General features: G+C 42.0%; 2 protein-coding genes and 5 non-coding genes across 18 annotated transcripts in view; 1 reads left to right on the top strand and 6 right to left on the bottom strand.

The window, feature by feature from the left end:
• Nucleotides 1-15,122, bottom strand: part of LOC114641741 (zona pellucida sperm-binding protein 4-like) — a 271,334-nt gene that overhangs the window by 240,077 nt on the left and 16,135 nt on the right. The gene's annotated exons all lie outside the window — the stretch shown is intronic.
• LOC114641726 (zona pellucida sperm-binding protein 4-like) overlaps nt 1-15,122 on the top strand; it is a 125,860-nt gene that overhangs the window by 109,259 nt on the left and 1,479 nt on the right. The gene's annotated exons all lie outside the window — the stretch shown is intronic.
• On the bottom strand, nt 5,460-5,541 carry trnas-aga (transfer RNA serine (anticodon AGA)). Its single transcript has one exon. It is a non-coding gene; the product is annotated as a tRNA-Ser (tRNA).
• Nucleotides 6,876-6,957, bottom strand: trnas-uga (transfer RNA serine (anticodon UGA)). The gene has a single exon. It is a non-coding gene; the product is annotated as a tRNA-Ser (tRNA).
• Nucleotides 10,700-10,773, bottom strand: trnat-ugu (transfer RNA threonine (anticodon UGU)). The gene has a single exon. It is a non-coding gene; the product is annotated as a tRNA-Thr (tRNA).
• Nucleotides 11,044-11,125, bottom strand: trnas-gcu (transfer RNA serine (anticodon GCU)). Its single transcript has one exon. It is a non-coding gene; the product is annotated as a tRNA-Ser (tRNA).
• On the bottom strand, nt 11,498-11,571 carry trnat-agu (transfer RNA threonine (anticodon AGU)). Its single transcript has one exon. It is a non-coding gene; the product is annotated as a tRNA-Thr (tRNA).

Below are 15,122 nucleotides of genomic sequence, written 5' to 3'. Positions count from 1 at the left end.
AGTGGAACATAAACTATGCATGTAATATAAAGGAAATACATTTTTGTAATTGTAATAACCCTGCCATTTCCCCTTTTCTCAGTGCATGGGTTCCTGATTTGAACAGGGCTCTCGTTGCAGACAGTGGCACAGACAGGCTGAGTTCAGGTGTTTCTTGAAGACATGGATATTAAAGAATTCTGTTTTGTCTACAATTTGGGAATTTTTTTTCAAAGGTCAAAGAAGTAGTAAAGGAGCGTCACTTTTATCCATCATATATTTTTGACAGGTGTTTGTCCCGCCCCCCTGGCATTTCCGGTACCCACCGTATGCCACCTGAGTTTATTTTTGGTATTTCCCTGCGCTCTGATCTCTGCCTGTTGTCGAGTGCGCTGTTTGACCGGCATCTTTTGTCAGTCGTGCGTAAGGAAAATGGTTGGCTGCTCTTAGCCTTGATCCTAAAAACTAAGTCTGTTCATCTTTGTGATCCGAACCGGTCCAACGGGACCCCTGTAAGGTGTCAAAAGGTAAGTCAGCAATTTTGGGCGGAGCAGGCATCCTACTCCTGGCTGCGCACAGCGCCGGGGGTGTACAGAGAGTACAGAGAGCTTGAGTGACAGACCCCTGCAAGAGGATTGAAAAGTAAACTTTACAGAGAGTCTGTTACACACCCAAGGAGCCTGGCAGTTTCGGTGGTATTAACAGCTTCTTGAGAAACGTATCAAGTCGTTGAAAAAATGTTAAGCGAAAAAACGTGTTGGAATGGATGACTGGGCAATACACTTACAGTGAGCACAAACCAGCACGGCTCAGGTTCAAGAGAAACAGAACAATTGTTTCAACGGTCGATGACAAGTGGCAAGCCGATTTGGTAGAGATGTCTTATTATTCAAAATTCAATGATGGATATAAATTTATCCTCACGTGTATCGATGTGCTGTCAAAATATGCTTGGGCTGTGCCATTAAAAGCCAAGACAGCTAGGGAAAGAAGTTTCTCGGTGTTTTAGTTTGATCTTTAGACAGGGTCGAGTTCCTAAGAAGCCACAGACAGACCAAGGCAAAGAATTTCATAACACATTGGTACAAAAACTACTAAAGCAGAACAATATTGTACATTTTGTCACAAACAGCGATGTAAAGGCAAGCATAGTAGAACGGTTCAATAGAATCTTAAAGTCCAAAATGTGGAAAACTTTACAGAGACTCTGTTACACACTCAAGGAGCCTGGCAGTGCATCCCAAAGACGTCCAGAGCATACCGTTACCTTGACACCCATGTAAAACCATGCCCTTTATAAAGCAAGGCATATCGTAGATACCAAAGTGATTTAAAGCAGTGCATCCCAAACAGCCCTAGAAAACCATGCCCTTTATAAAGCAAGGCGTAAAGTAGATACCAAAGTGATTTAAAACAACAAGTTTTATTGAATGAATCAAAAAGATACCAAAAAAGTGCTTTAAACAATTTTTATTGAAGCAAAATTCCAAACATAGCAAAATAACACTTTCCGAGTTACACACTGTTATACATTAATTGCTTAAAAGTATGAATAAAAACAGGTTAAAACAGCTGTAAAATAGTCACACAAGCTTGTTTGAATACAGATTAGCAATTCAATTTAAAAAGAAGCAAAAATACAAGAATTGTATACACTGTTGAAAACACAAATCAAATTGCAAACCAGGTCCCAACCCATCGTGACACGTAATACTACCTATAGAACATATTCTCCTTATATCTGCTAGAAAAAGATTCATTATGACCATAATCGGTCGCTCAGTCGTCTGGGCTTATGTTTTTAGCTCTGTTGAACATGTAGGGGGAAAATGTAATGAATGTCAAGAGAACAAATGCATACCAGACCATCCATCCATTTTCCAACCCGCTGAATCCGAACACAGGGTCACGGGGGTCTGCTGGAGCCAATCCCAGCCAACACAGGGCACAAGGCAGGAAACAATCCTGGGCAGGGTGCCAACCCACCACAGGCACTAAACCATTTATAGCATATAAACAGAGCTTATTTATGCTTGAAAGGGCTAGAAAGGATAGACTTGTGTCCTGTGTGCGTGCTTTGCTAAAAATGTATAACTTGCCATGTTTTCGTAAAGCTATCAAGAATGATGTGGCTGATATTATAGCAGAGTTCGAGAAGGGTGAGATACCCATTGATGCTTACGCACAACTAATCCAGCCTGTGAAGAGCAGCTTTATGTGGTCGGCTCTGTTCCAAACAGAGAAAATAGGTTTACATAATTTAGTGAAATACAAATATATTAAACATGTGTTGGCTTAAACATTTTATTTAGATGTATTACCGGCATCTCCAACAAGTTGTGGTTTGATAATATCTGTGTACACGAACATGGAGGACAAACCACCTGTAATATCAGCCGAGTGAAGTGACTTGTTAGATAGCTTATCATGATCAAACCCCAGAATGTAAGCCATCTCCCCGGTCACTTGGAGCAAAATGTTTTTATCAGCCATCAGGCGAACGGTTCTACTGGCAGGATTGTATCTAAGCGTTGACTTAGGTGATGTTGGGTTGGTGTTAATAACATGATTCATTTCAAATAACAATGCTTCTATAGTCCTGAAATAGCCTTTGTTTAAAGTCTATGTCCAATTTTCTGATCTTGTTTCCTCATTCATTAGTGTAAATTGTGCTTCCTGAGTGGCAGAATTGAATGTTTTTGGGTAAGTCAGTTGCACCAATGCCACTTCCCAGTCTCTGGACAGTTCGATTGTCTTGGATAGCTGAACAGTGTATGATTCTATCGTGTTGTTGGGAAAAGTCCTGGCCGATGAATTACTTGGCAGTGTTACATAAAATCCATTTCTGCCTGTAGACATTTTTTTTTCTTACTTTCTCAGCTTCTTATGTCTTTCACTTCTGAAGCCTTGACCAAACTGTTAAATTTCTTGTCCCAGCCAAGCCATTTTACCAATACATATAAATAAGCCAAGCAATGGAAAGGAAGCAACAGAAAGAACAAAACATGCTTGTTTTAATCGTGAAGGAGCGAGAGTAACTCCCCAGATTCTACTGCGATAAGTAACAGGAAGCTGTCTCTGTTATCGTAGTAAAAATGCTGAATGTCACAGCTTGCTGTGTTGAGGCTGCTTATAATTTATTTTCATATGTTTAAAAGTACAACACTCTAAATTGATTGTCCGCATGTCCTTTAATGCATGTAAAATCTGCCGTTGAAGTTCCAAGGGAATCCGTCTTAATTGTGAGTTCTTTGTTTCCTAAAACCTCATCTTTACTTTTACATTCGCGTAGTTGTTTTTTTCTTTTACACAACTTATCTCACACTTAGCGAGTGATTGAGCATTTTCTCATTCAACATGTAATCAATACAAGGCAGCCTTTCAGACAGCATACAGTGGTGTGAAAAACTATTTGCCCCCTTCCTGATTTCTTATTCTTTTGCATGTTTGTCACACAAAATGTTTCTGATCATCAAACACATTTAACCATTAGTCAAATATAACACATCCATCCATCCATTTTCCAACCCGCTGAATCTGAACACAGGGTCACGGGGGTCTGCTGGAGCCAATCCCAGCCAACACAGGGCACAAGGCAGGGAACCAATCCTGGGCAGGGTGCCAACCCACCGCAGAAATATAACACAAGTAAACACAAAATGCAGTTTTTAAATGATAGTTTTTATTATTTAGGGAGAAAAAAAAATCCAAACCTACATGGCCCTGTGTGAAAAAGTAATTGCCCCCTTGTTAAAAAATAACCTAACTGTGGTGTATCACACCTGAGTTCAATTTCCGTAGCCACCCCCAGGCCTGATTACTGCCACACCTGTTTCAATCAAGAAATCACTTAAATAGGAGCTGCCTGACACAGAGAAGTAGACCAAAAGCACCTCAAAAGCTAGACATCATGCCAAGATCCAAAGAAATTCAGGAACAAATGAGAACAGAAGTAATTGAGATCTATCAGTCTGGTAAAGGTTATAAAGCCATTTCTAAAGCTTTAGGACTCCAGTGAACCACAGTGAGAGCCATTATCCACAAATGGCAAAGACATGGAACAGTGGTGAACCTTCCCAGGAGTGGCCGGCCGACCAAAATTACCCCAAGAGCGCAGAGACGACTCATCCAAGCGGTCACAAAAGACCCCAGGACAACGTCTAAAGAACTGCAGGCCTCACTTGCCTCAATTAAGGTCGGTGTTCACGACTCCACCATAAGAAAGAGACTGGGCAAAAACGGCCTGCATGGCAGATTTCCAAGACGCAAACCACTGTTAAGCAAAAAGAACATTAGGGCTCGTCTCAATTTTGCTAAGAAACATCTCAATGATTGCCAAGACTTTTGGGAAAATACCTTGTGGACTGATGAGTCAAAAGTTGAACTTTTTGGAAGGCAAATGTCCCGTTACATCTGGCGTAAAAGGAACACAGCATTTCAGAAAAAGAACATCATACCAACAGTAAAATATGGTGGTGGTAGTGTGATGGTCTGGGGTTGTTTTGCTGCTTCAGGACCTGGAAGGCTTGCTGTGATAGATGGAACCATGAATTCTACTGTCTACCAAAAAATCCTGAAGGAGAATGTCCGGCCATCTGTTCGTCAACTCAAGCTGAAGCGATCTTGGGTGCTGCAACAGGACAATGACCCAAAACACACCAGCAAATCCACCTCTGAATGGCTGAAGAAAAACAAAATGAAGACTTTGGAGTGGCCTAGTCAAAGTCCTGACCTGAATCCAATTGAGATGCTATGGCATGACCTTAAAAAGGCGGTTCATGCTAGAAAACCCTCAAATAAAGCTGAATTACAACAATTTTGCAAAGATGAGTGGGCCAAAATTCCTCCAGAGCGCTGTAAAAGACTCATTGCAAGTTATCGCAAACGCTTGATTGCAGTTATTGCTGCTAAGGGTGGCCCAACCAGTTATTAGGTTCAGGGGGCAATTACTTTTTCACACAGGGCCATGTAGGTTTGGATTTTTTTTTCTCCCTAAATAATAAAAACCACCATTTACAAACTGCATTTTGTGTTTACTTGTATTATATTTGACTAATGGTTAAATGTGTTTGATGATCAGAAACATTTTGTGTGACAAACATGCAAAAGAATAAGAAATCAGGAAGGGGGCAAATAGTTTTTCACACCACTGTAAATGCTGTTTTACCACCCGCTCTGGTACACGTCGGACACAAAAAATAGAATTAACTGTTCAAAGCCTGATCCAACTTTGTAAAACGATTGAATAATTTTTTTTGTTTTTTCTAATCGCAGAAAAGTCCTTTCATTGCAACTAACAGCAGACTCTTGTCTGCGCAATATACCACAGTTAAGAAAGTCAAGGAATATATGCTTGTGCCGTAATTGGTCCATTATTCAGAGACAAATAAAGTGAATCTTTGCCTACATAAAGATAACAATGGCTAATCTGACCGCTAAATTTTGCCTTTGCAGACATTCTCAATAAGGAGAAACACACACGTAGTCGGCAGGATTCGAACCTGCGCGGGGAGACCCCAATGGATTTCTAGTCCATCTCCTTAACCACTCGGCCACAACTACTGCGCTCGGGTGTCAGTGACATAGCTTTAGGGGGTGCATTTCTGTTTTTGTTTTTATTTTTTAATTTTCTCTTTCTTTAACTTCTGAAAATTCCTCGTAATTCCTGAGTCTATGGAGTGAAACTACAGTGGGCCCATCATGCTCTCATTTGTTACTTATTTCTTCATTTAAGTTTTCTTTTTTGGCTGAATTCTAAGTTGAGACACAAAATTTAACTCGTGAAGAAAGGGAAATAAGTAAGAAAACACAGGTGATACGGATTTTAAAGAAAATAACGACGGGCAACGTGTAGTGTTAGAAGAGCGAAGCCGATTGTTTGTTAGCTCTTCTTTACTTCTCCTGTTCTTTATCCTTTGCCTCCTCCGAAGAACGCAGACACGCATGATTTACTGATACCCGTTCTTATTAGATTCGTTTCACATTACAGTACATGTGAATTCTGTCATTTTCCACCCAGAATCATTATTAAATTTAAACCTTCAGACCCTGGCAGTGCCTTTCACCTGTGGCACAGCAACGAAAAGAAATAAATGAGCTTTGTGTTACAACGGTGTGGCATGGTGGCGCAGTGGGTAGCGCTGCTGCCTCGCAGTTGAGAGATCTGGGGACCTGGGTTCGCTTCCCGGGTCCTCCCTGTGTGGAGTTTGCATGTTCTCCCCGTGTCTGCGTGGGTTTCCTCCGGGCGCTCCGGTTTCCTCCCACAGTCCAAAGACATGCAGGTTAGGTGGATTGGCGATTCTAAATTGGCCCTAGTGTGTGCTTGATGTGTGGGTGTGTTTGTGTGTGTCCTGCGGTGGGTTGGCACCCTGCCCTGGATTGGTTCCTGCCTTGTGCCCTGTGTTGGCTGGGATTGGCTCCAGCAGACCCCCGTGACCCTGTGTTCGGATTCAGCGGGTTGGACAATGGATGGATGTGTTACAACGGCCTTACTGTCTTCTTGTCCAAATTCAGACCGATTTTGATGCTTAATCTTTGAACACGACTGTTTTTGAAATCATTATTATCAATATCAGTACAGTTATGGTGGTCACTGCTGTGGGGGTTTACAACGTATGACGTTTGTACGGCAGCTGATCATTTTCTAGACTGCAATTAAATGCTTTCCTGCAGTCTGTGCTGAAAGGACACTTAAATTTGCACAAACGCGTTCATTATTTGTGCCGTGAATAGAAACTGGTAAGCTGTCAACAGAACGTGTTCTTTTGCTTCCCATCGATTGCAGTATCTACCACTGTTTTGTTATTTGAACCGTGAGCTCCTGACAAGCTTTGCAAATTGTGTTTGCCAGTGTCAAGTGAAGGCTTAATACCTCGAATTTACTAAAGTTTAAACCACGTAGTCGGCAGGAGTCGAACCTGCGCGGGGAAACCCCAATGGATTTCAAGTCCATCGCCTTAACCACTCGGCCACGACTACTGGGGGGACTTACCCGCTAACGCATCTGAATTCCTTCAATTGTCGAATCGCCTTTTTTCTGTTTGTCAATATGTGCTCTGAAGACATGTGGGGGGTATTTTTCGTATGTGGATTACTCGCTTAGCCGGATGTAATTGTTGACGATTTGGCCTGATCCTGATCTGTCGGTTTTTTGAAACTCTTGCTGGAAGTGTTGTCATAGCAACACATCCAAATCCGCAAACCTGCTCGGAGCAGGTTTGTTCTGCGGAAACAAGGATTAGTTTACACACGTGATCAGTGACGGTGTGGAAGTCATCCAGTCAGGGCTTCGCCGTTCATGAATGAGCGACCAATTGATATTGATGTGCAAATTATAGGAAGAGAATTTCATATAAAGAGGGTTTTGCGCGATCGGTAAGATCCTTTATTGCCCCGGAGGAAATTCTGTACGAAAGATACCGCTTTAGCCGAGGGGGAATATTGTACCTCAAAGATTTATTAGCTCCGTATATTCGAAGTCAAACTCGGCGAAGTCGGGCTCTCACAACCACACAGACAGTAGGCATTGCTTTGAGGTTTCTTGCAAGCGGCACTTTTTTTATATACTGTAGGCGATGCGGAACAGCGATCGAAAAGTGCAGTTTTCCAGGCAATTCGTAAAGTCTGTTTGGCTCTGAAACATTTCCTTCAGGTTTTCATTGTGTTTCCTGGACACCTGCGTGTGCAGACAATAAAAGAGGCGTTTCATGCCATTGCAGGTAGGTAATACACAGGTAAAAACATCCACAGTTCCACGAAAAATCCCACAATCAGCCTAACATTCTCATTACCAGGATTTCCAAATGTGATTGGGGCACATGGGACTGATCAGAGTGGAGTTTGATCAAACATTATTTGGAAAGTGTACCTCTCCTCCTGATGAATAATCAGACAGTGTCTTCATCAAATATTTGACCTTAGTTAATATCTCGTTGGTCAGACACAGGTTCAAAGGATATGACATTCCCTGCAACTGACCCAACGAAAAAGAGGGCTATATGGAACATACCTATAGCACACATGGAGGACAAATATGCAATGACCATCCTTTACCTGAAATGAAGTGACCACTGCATCCTGCCACTGGTTCTGAGGAGGAGCTTCCCCCTGGAATGCCCTCAGAAACAGGGCGATGGGCATTTTGCTGGAGAGCCAACTCTTCTGCAGGGGTTAGGTCTGGACCGCGTGGACCTCCACCTGTTTTTTGCTTGTCTGCCTCCTTATTAGCTTTAAAATTAATGTTTTTTATATTATATATGATTCTTTATGTCAACAATTCTTTAAATAGTTATATACCAATATTTACCAGTTTGAAGTATATTCTTGTACTTCACTTTAACCTGTTCCCATGTTCTCCTTGTGCTCACATTTGATCTGGAATTATGACATATTAAATAATAATTAATCTGACACATAGGAAATGAAACGTTGCATTCACTAAGTACAATGTACACTACTTAGCGTTTAATTTTTTTGGCCACTTTTTGCCAGCCGTCTTTTCTGGTCTGGCCTGCTTTTGCAGTGTTACCGCTTGTGCATATTAAATCTTGAAATTCTTCGTGTCCTTCGAATAAAAGGTCTTGCGCCGCGTGTGTGAAAAAAAAATGCGCCCGTTCTTTCGTCATTTTGTTACAGCCTATCAAAGACTTGCTGATCATGTTTTCTAGACTCAATATATATGGGCTTTTCACTCAGCGCGGGCGCGCGCATTCATCTCGTATGATTAGATCCAGCTACACTAATCTAATACACATCTGCGTTTGAAAAACCGACTTATCTGGATTAGTTTCACTGGCATTAACTCATTCAAGATGAGGCACCTGATCTCGGATGGTTTAAGCGACGTACGAAAAATACCCCCCTGGTTTTCATTGTGTTTCCTGGACACCTGCATGTGCAGACAATAAAAGAGGTGTTTCATGCCATTGCAGGTAGGTAATAAAAGGGCTAAAACACCCACAGTTCAATGAAGAATCTCACAATCAGCCTAACATTCTCATTACCAGGATTTCCAAATGTGATTGGGACACATGGAACTGATCAGAGTGGAGTTTGATCAAACATTATTTGGAAAATGTACCTCTCCTCCTGATGAATAATCAGACACAGTGTCTTCATCAAATATTTGACCTTCGTCAATATCTCGTTGGTCAGACACAGGTTCGAGGGATATGACATTCCCTGCAACTGACCCAACAAAAAAGAGGGCTACATGGAACATACCTATAGCACACATGGAGGACAAATATATGCAATGACCATCCTTTACCTGAAATGAAGTGACCACTGCATCCTGCCACTGGTTCTGAGGAGGAGCTTCCCCCTGGAATGCCCTCAGAAACAGGGCGATGGGCATTTTGCTGGAGAGCCAACTCTTCTGCAGGGGTTAGGTCTGGACCGTGTGGACCTCCAGCTGTTTTTTGCTTGTCTGCCTCCTTATTAGCTTTAAAATTAATGTTTTTTATATTATATATGATTCTTTATGTCAACAATTCTTTAAATAGTTATATACCAATATTTACCAGTATATTCTTGTACTTCACTTTAACCTGTTCCCATGTTCTCCTTGTGCTCACGTTTGATCTGGAATTATGACATATTAAATAATAATTAATCTGACACATAGGAAATGAAACGCTGCATTCAGTAAGTACAATGTACAATACTTGGCGTTTAATTTTTTCGGCCACCTTTTGCCAGCCGTCTTTTCTGGTCTGGGCTGCTTTTGCAGTGTTACCCCTTGTGCATATTAAATCTTGAAATTTTTCGTGTCCTTCGAATGAAAGGTCTTGCGCCGCGTGTGTGAAAAAAAAATGCGCCCATTCTTTCGTCATTTTGTTACAGCCTATCAAAGACTTGCTGATCATGTTTTCTAGACTCAATATATATGGGCTTTTCACTCAGCGCGGGCGCGCGCATTCATCACGTATGATTAGATCCAGCTCAACTAATCTAATACACGGCTGCGTTTGAAAAACCGACTTATCTGGATGAGTTTCACTGGCATTAACTCATTCAAGATGAGGCACCTGATCTCGGATGGTTTAAGCGACGTACGAAAAATACCCCCGTGGACTGGAGCAGGAGCGGTAATATTTCGGTCTTTTCCCGATCATCCTTATGGAGGCAGAGGATTTGAAGCGGTTCGATTATCTGTGAGATTAGAACAGTTAACAGCTTGTCTTGGTTGCAAAGTCGACATGTGTTAGCTACACAGCCAGACCCTGAGAAAGAATTCGAAGATAAAAAGAGCCAGTTAACATGAAACAAATGTCCATCTTTTTGTAATTAAGACACATTTGAAAGGAGAACGCACTTTCAGTAAGAGCAGCTCCACGATCAGTCGCTTCTGGAAAGAGGGAAGTTTGCCTTACGTTGTTTGAATCCAATGTTCAAAGGAAGCGCTCGATGAAGAGACAACGTTCACATAATCCTTGATGAGGACGATCAAGATGTCATCTGAAAAACACAACACACTCACGTACCTGAGAAAAGCAGTCTTCATTTTCAAAGGCACCTTAAAGTCATTTCTTCCTCGAGGTTGTCCATTTTCCTTTTTCGACTGCCCTTAAAGACTTAAAAAAAAATACGTAATAACCTATTAGTTTATCCGGGCAGATATGCAGTAAGGTTTGAAAGCAGTCTAATTTAAAGTTCACTTTACCACCGATTGAGCTGTGCGTGTACTGTTGAAGAGAAACTGAAGAACAAAGAGTGAAGAAGGCACCGCTGAGATTCGAACTCAGGATCTCCTGTTTACAAGACAGGCGCTTTACCCAGCTAAGCCACGGCGCCCCACATGAGAGACTTACTGGCCAACTTTCCATTTCACTCTGTAAAACAGAAGGCTTAGGGCAGAATACTTCGATTTTGAACTATGGACAGATACTGCAGGTGAGCATCAGGTGTTGCTCGGATTGAGAAACTCCCATAAGAGACAATCGTTGCGTTTAGATGGAGGTGGGATCATTTGCGGAAAGCAGCGTCGGAATATTTTCTTCTTGAAACTGAGCTACTAGCACTGATAGGTACAGAAACTATAATACACTGTAAGATTTAAATTTACGACAAGGGTGGGATTCGAACCCACGCGTGCAAAGCACAATGGATTAGCAGTCCATCGCCTTAACCACTCGGCCACCTTGTCACGTGAGAAAATCAATTTTCCTTCTGTCCATTCCTGCTAAATTCAGATTAACAGCTGTGATAAAGCTTCATGCCACGATCTATGTTTAAGCACGGACGTTTCAACTAGACTTATATCATGATCAATTGTTCTCTTTCATTGCTGCCTTGCTACAGAGCAATCCGTTACACGTCATGAAGACAGGCAAGCAGGCAGGCATTCGCTTTCCTCTCTTTCGTTCACTGGTCAAAGAATAGAGAATTAAAGCTGAGAGATGCGCTCCACCTCCGTCTTCCGCACTGAAACGGACAAAGCTCACTTGTTCCTCGCAAGGTTTCCAGGCACATCCGAGAGCCAAGATGAAAATCCACTCAAAGGAACATCACAAAGGGCAGGCACCGCTGAGACTCGAACTCAGGATCTCCTGTTTACTAGACAGGCGCTTTAACCAGCTAAGCCACGGCGCCTAAAACTGCAAAGAGATTTTAGCAATGTGACCTCGTACACCTAAGAGCCAGTTAACATGAAACAAATGTCCACCTTTTTGTAATTAAGACACATTTGAAAGGAGAACGCACTTTCAGCAAGAGCAGCTCCACGATCAGTCGCTTCTGGAAAGAGGGAAGTTTGCCTTACGTTGTTTGAATCCAATATACTTGTTTCTATCACGCCCACGAGTGGCTACAATATTCTGAATGCGGTACACCTGGTTAGCATCGGGGTTTATTTTTTGTAACTCTTCTGCATAAAACGTCCCTTGAATTTCATCACCTGCGTAATCTTTTAGTTTATAGACAGGTTTGATCCTTTTTAAACAGTTCACGATAATAAATATTTCATTTGTAAACGACTGCTCATAGCCTTTTTCGAATACACCTTTTAATTTTGAAACTCAGACATGATCCCCTATTTTCAAAGTGCACAGAGTAGATGTTTTTTGCCCGGCCCTACCATACACTGTTTTCCAAACACTCAGAGCATTTTCAGGAGTCACATCTACAGGTCTTGTTTTAATCGTGGTGTGAAAACTGTGGTAATAACTCTGACAGGACATCTATATACCGAAAAGTATTGGCATATGTAAAATATTTCCACATCTTGGACTTTAAGATTCTATTGAACCGTTCTGCTTGCCTTTACATAACAAAATGTACAATATTGTTCTGTTTTAGTAGTTTTTGTACCAATGTGTTATGAAATTCTTTGCCTTGATCTGTCTGTAGCTTCTTAGGAACTCGACCCTGTCTAAAGATCAAACTAAAACCCCGAGAAACTTCTTTCTCTGTCTTGGCTTTTAACGGTACAGCCCAAGCATATTTTGACAGCACATCGATACACGTAAGGATAAATTTATATCCATCATTGAATTTTGAGTAATGAGATATCTCTACCAAATCGGCTTACCACTGGTCATCGACCGCTGAAACAATTGAAGAGCTCAGTTCCAAAATCAGCTAAGTACAAAAGATACATTTTGGAGATAAATAGGAAAATCTGGGTCCATAAGCAGATTTTGAAACTAAATCCCTAAAACTATAGCGCTACACTGTTGCAATTAGCAGGTTTTGAAGCTCAAACATATTTTCGGCGCATGACCAACTGCATGAAAAGTCACACTCACGTGTTCACTAAATTTTACCAAAAGGTGTAATACGCAGATTTTGGAACTCACATCTTCAATTGTTCTGTTTCTCTTGAACCTGAGCCGTGCTGGTTTGTGCTCACTGTAAGTGTATTGCCCAGTCATCCATTCCAACACATTTTTTCGCTTAACATTTTTTCAACGACTTGATATGTTTCTCAAGAAGTTGTAATACCACCGAAACTGCCAGGCTCCTTGGGTGTGTAACAGAGTCTCTCTAAAGTTTTCTTTTCAATCCTCTTGCAGGGGTCTGTCACTCAAGCTCTCTGTACTCTCTGTACACACCCCGGCGCTGGGCGCAGGCACGAGCAGGATGCCTGCTCCGCCCAAAATCGCTAACTTACCTTCTGACGCCTTACAGGGGCCCCGAAGGACCGGTTTCGATCATAAAGATGAACAGACTCAGTTTTTAGGATCAAGGCTAAGAGCAGCCAACCATTTTCCTTACGCACGACTGACAAAAGCCCCGATGCCGGTCAAACAGCGCACCCGACAACAGGCAGAGATCAGAGCGCAGGGAAATACCAAAAATAAACTCAGGTGGCATACGGTGGGTACCGGAAATGCCAGGGGGGCGGGACAAACACCTGTCAAAAATTTATGATGGATAAAAGTGACGCTCCTTTACTACTCAAAGATCCAGTTTCTTGGATTGTTCACAACAAAAGTGGAAGCATCACGGTGTGGTCTGGAAACCTCACTTCTCTTGATCACAAACTGCTCCACAAAGCTTCTGCAATCATTGGGGGTGACTTTCAACAGATTAATCAAATGGTACCCACACACACACAAAATGCCATATAACAAACAGTATAGTTTGTGAAGCACCACCTGTTGGAATGACAAATGCAATGCACATTGTCTCTATTGTATGCCATTTGGTATGGGATTCATAAAAAAAGTGTTAATGGTTGTGATGTGCCATCTGTTAGAATAAAAGTGACATCGCAACTGGACAGACACTTATCCTTTGTGTGGATTTTTCCACAACTTTCTGCTTCTTGAGACACCGCTCCTTGAATGAATAGTGCAAATGACTCAGATTAGGTGGCAATCATATCAGCCACATTTTTTGGACTCACCTGGATGGGAACTTTGCTTAATGTTCACACGGGTAGCTGTGTCTTCTTTCCTCTTTGATTAAACTATGCGCTTAAGGGGCTGCAGGGTGGGTGTGTTCATGGCTATTTTTGATTTGCAAAGTTTCTTAATAAAAATTAATAAGAAGATGTTTACTTTAAATTACTCTTTCATACTCTTTTTTTTTTTCCGGTGGGTTAAATGTGTTGCCTTATAAGGAAAGCAACGCCAGTCGACTACATTTCAGTCTGGAAACCTTCACGAAAAAGCATCGAGTTAGTGAAACAAAGCCCTAACACAACTAAAGGCGCTGATAAAGAAACGAATCAAAGCGCTAAGAGTAAGACGGAAAAATCAAGATAGAAAGTGACTATTGTTATACATTTCTGTTATATCACATTACAAGTTCTTTCCCAAAGGCAATTTACGGGGGAAGTGAGTCTTCTAAGTTACATACAAAAATAAACAGTTTCGAACAATTAAAACTATTATTAACGCAGAAAACCTCTCTATATATTTCCAGAGACCATCCGCCAGGCCATTGGGTCATTCTCAAAGCAATTTTCCTACAAAGCCCCTTTCAGAAATACTCATAGTTGTCACGTTTCTTCTCTTTTTTTCGTCCTTGATGTTTCCTGATTTCCCTCATTAAATTAACAGACAGATCGAGCCACCGAGCGGTCACTTCTACACGGTCTTCGTTTGGACGGATCAGTTCGATGTCGTGACGTGTTGATTGGTCAATAAAGCCGCACGAGCAGAAGGCGTGCCTCCGATTTCCCGCGTTCCATTCTCGCGATTTCTCACTAACGAGTCACCTGCGCGCGCCGCCGATGATTTAAACCCTCGCACGCGCGCTCTCGTTTATGTAGTGTTTTTGTCTGTCGCATTCACGGCATGGCGCGTCTGGATTGCTGGTGTCTTTTTGGGTTGGTCTTTTGGGTGTCGGTCGCTCAGTTCGTCTTAGGGGACGTGCGCGTGTCTAAGAAATGCGACGAGGACAAGGCGATGACGCTATCATTTGATGGCTCTCCGATTATTTTTCTCCGGAGTGAGTTCAGCTTGTTCTCGAGTAGAGGGACTTCTCGGCGCCTGCGTCTTCAAGTAACTGATGCCCACTTTTATTTGTTTTTTTTTTTTTTTCAGAGACGATTGGCGGACTGGTAAAGGTGACAAAAGATCTCCCAGGAATCGTCCTCCGTGTAAAGTCTGGCCACACCACACTAACGGTGCCCTTTTCTTCTCGGTATGGTTACGTGGCTGAAGCGGTGAGTAGTGCCGACGCTTTAGCTGTTG

This window comes from Erpetoichthys calabaricus, chromosome 5 (genome assembly GCF_900747795.2).
Source record: "Erpetoichthys calabaricus chromosome 5, fErpCal1.3, whole genome shotgun sequence".
NCBI classification, from domain to species: domain Eukaryota; kingdom Metazoa; phylum Chordata; class Cladistia; order Polypteriformes; family Polypteridae; genus Erpetoichthys; species Erpetoichthys calabaricus.
The sequence above is the reverse complement of the archived record's forward strand: the minus strand, read 5'-3'. Positions and strand labels throughout refer to the sequence as shown.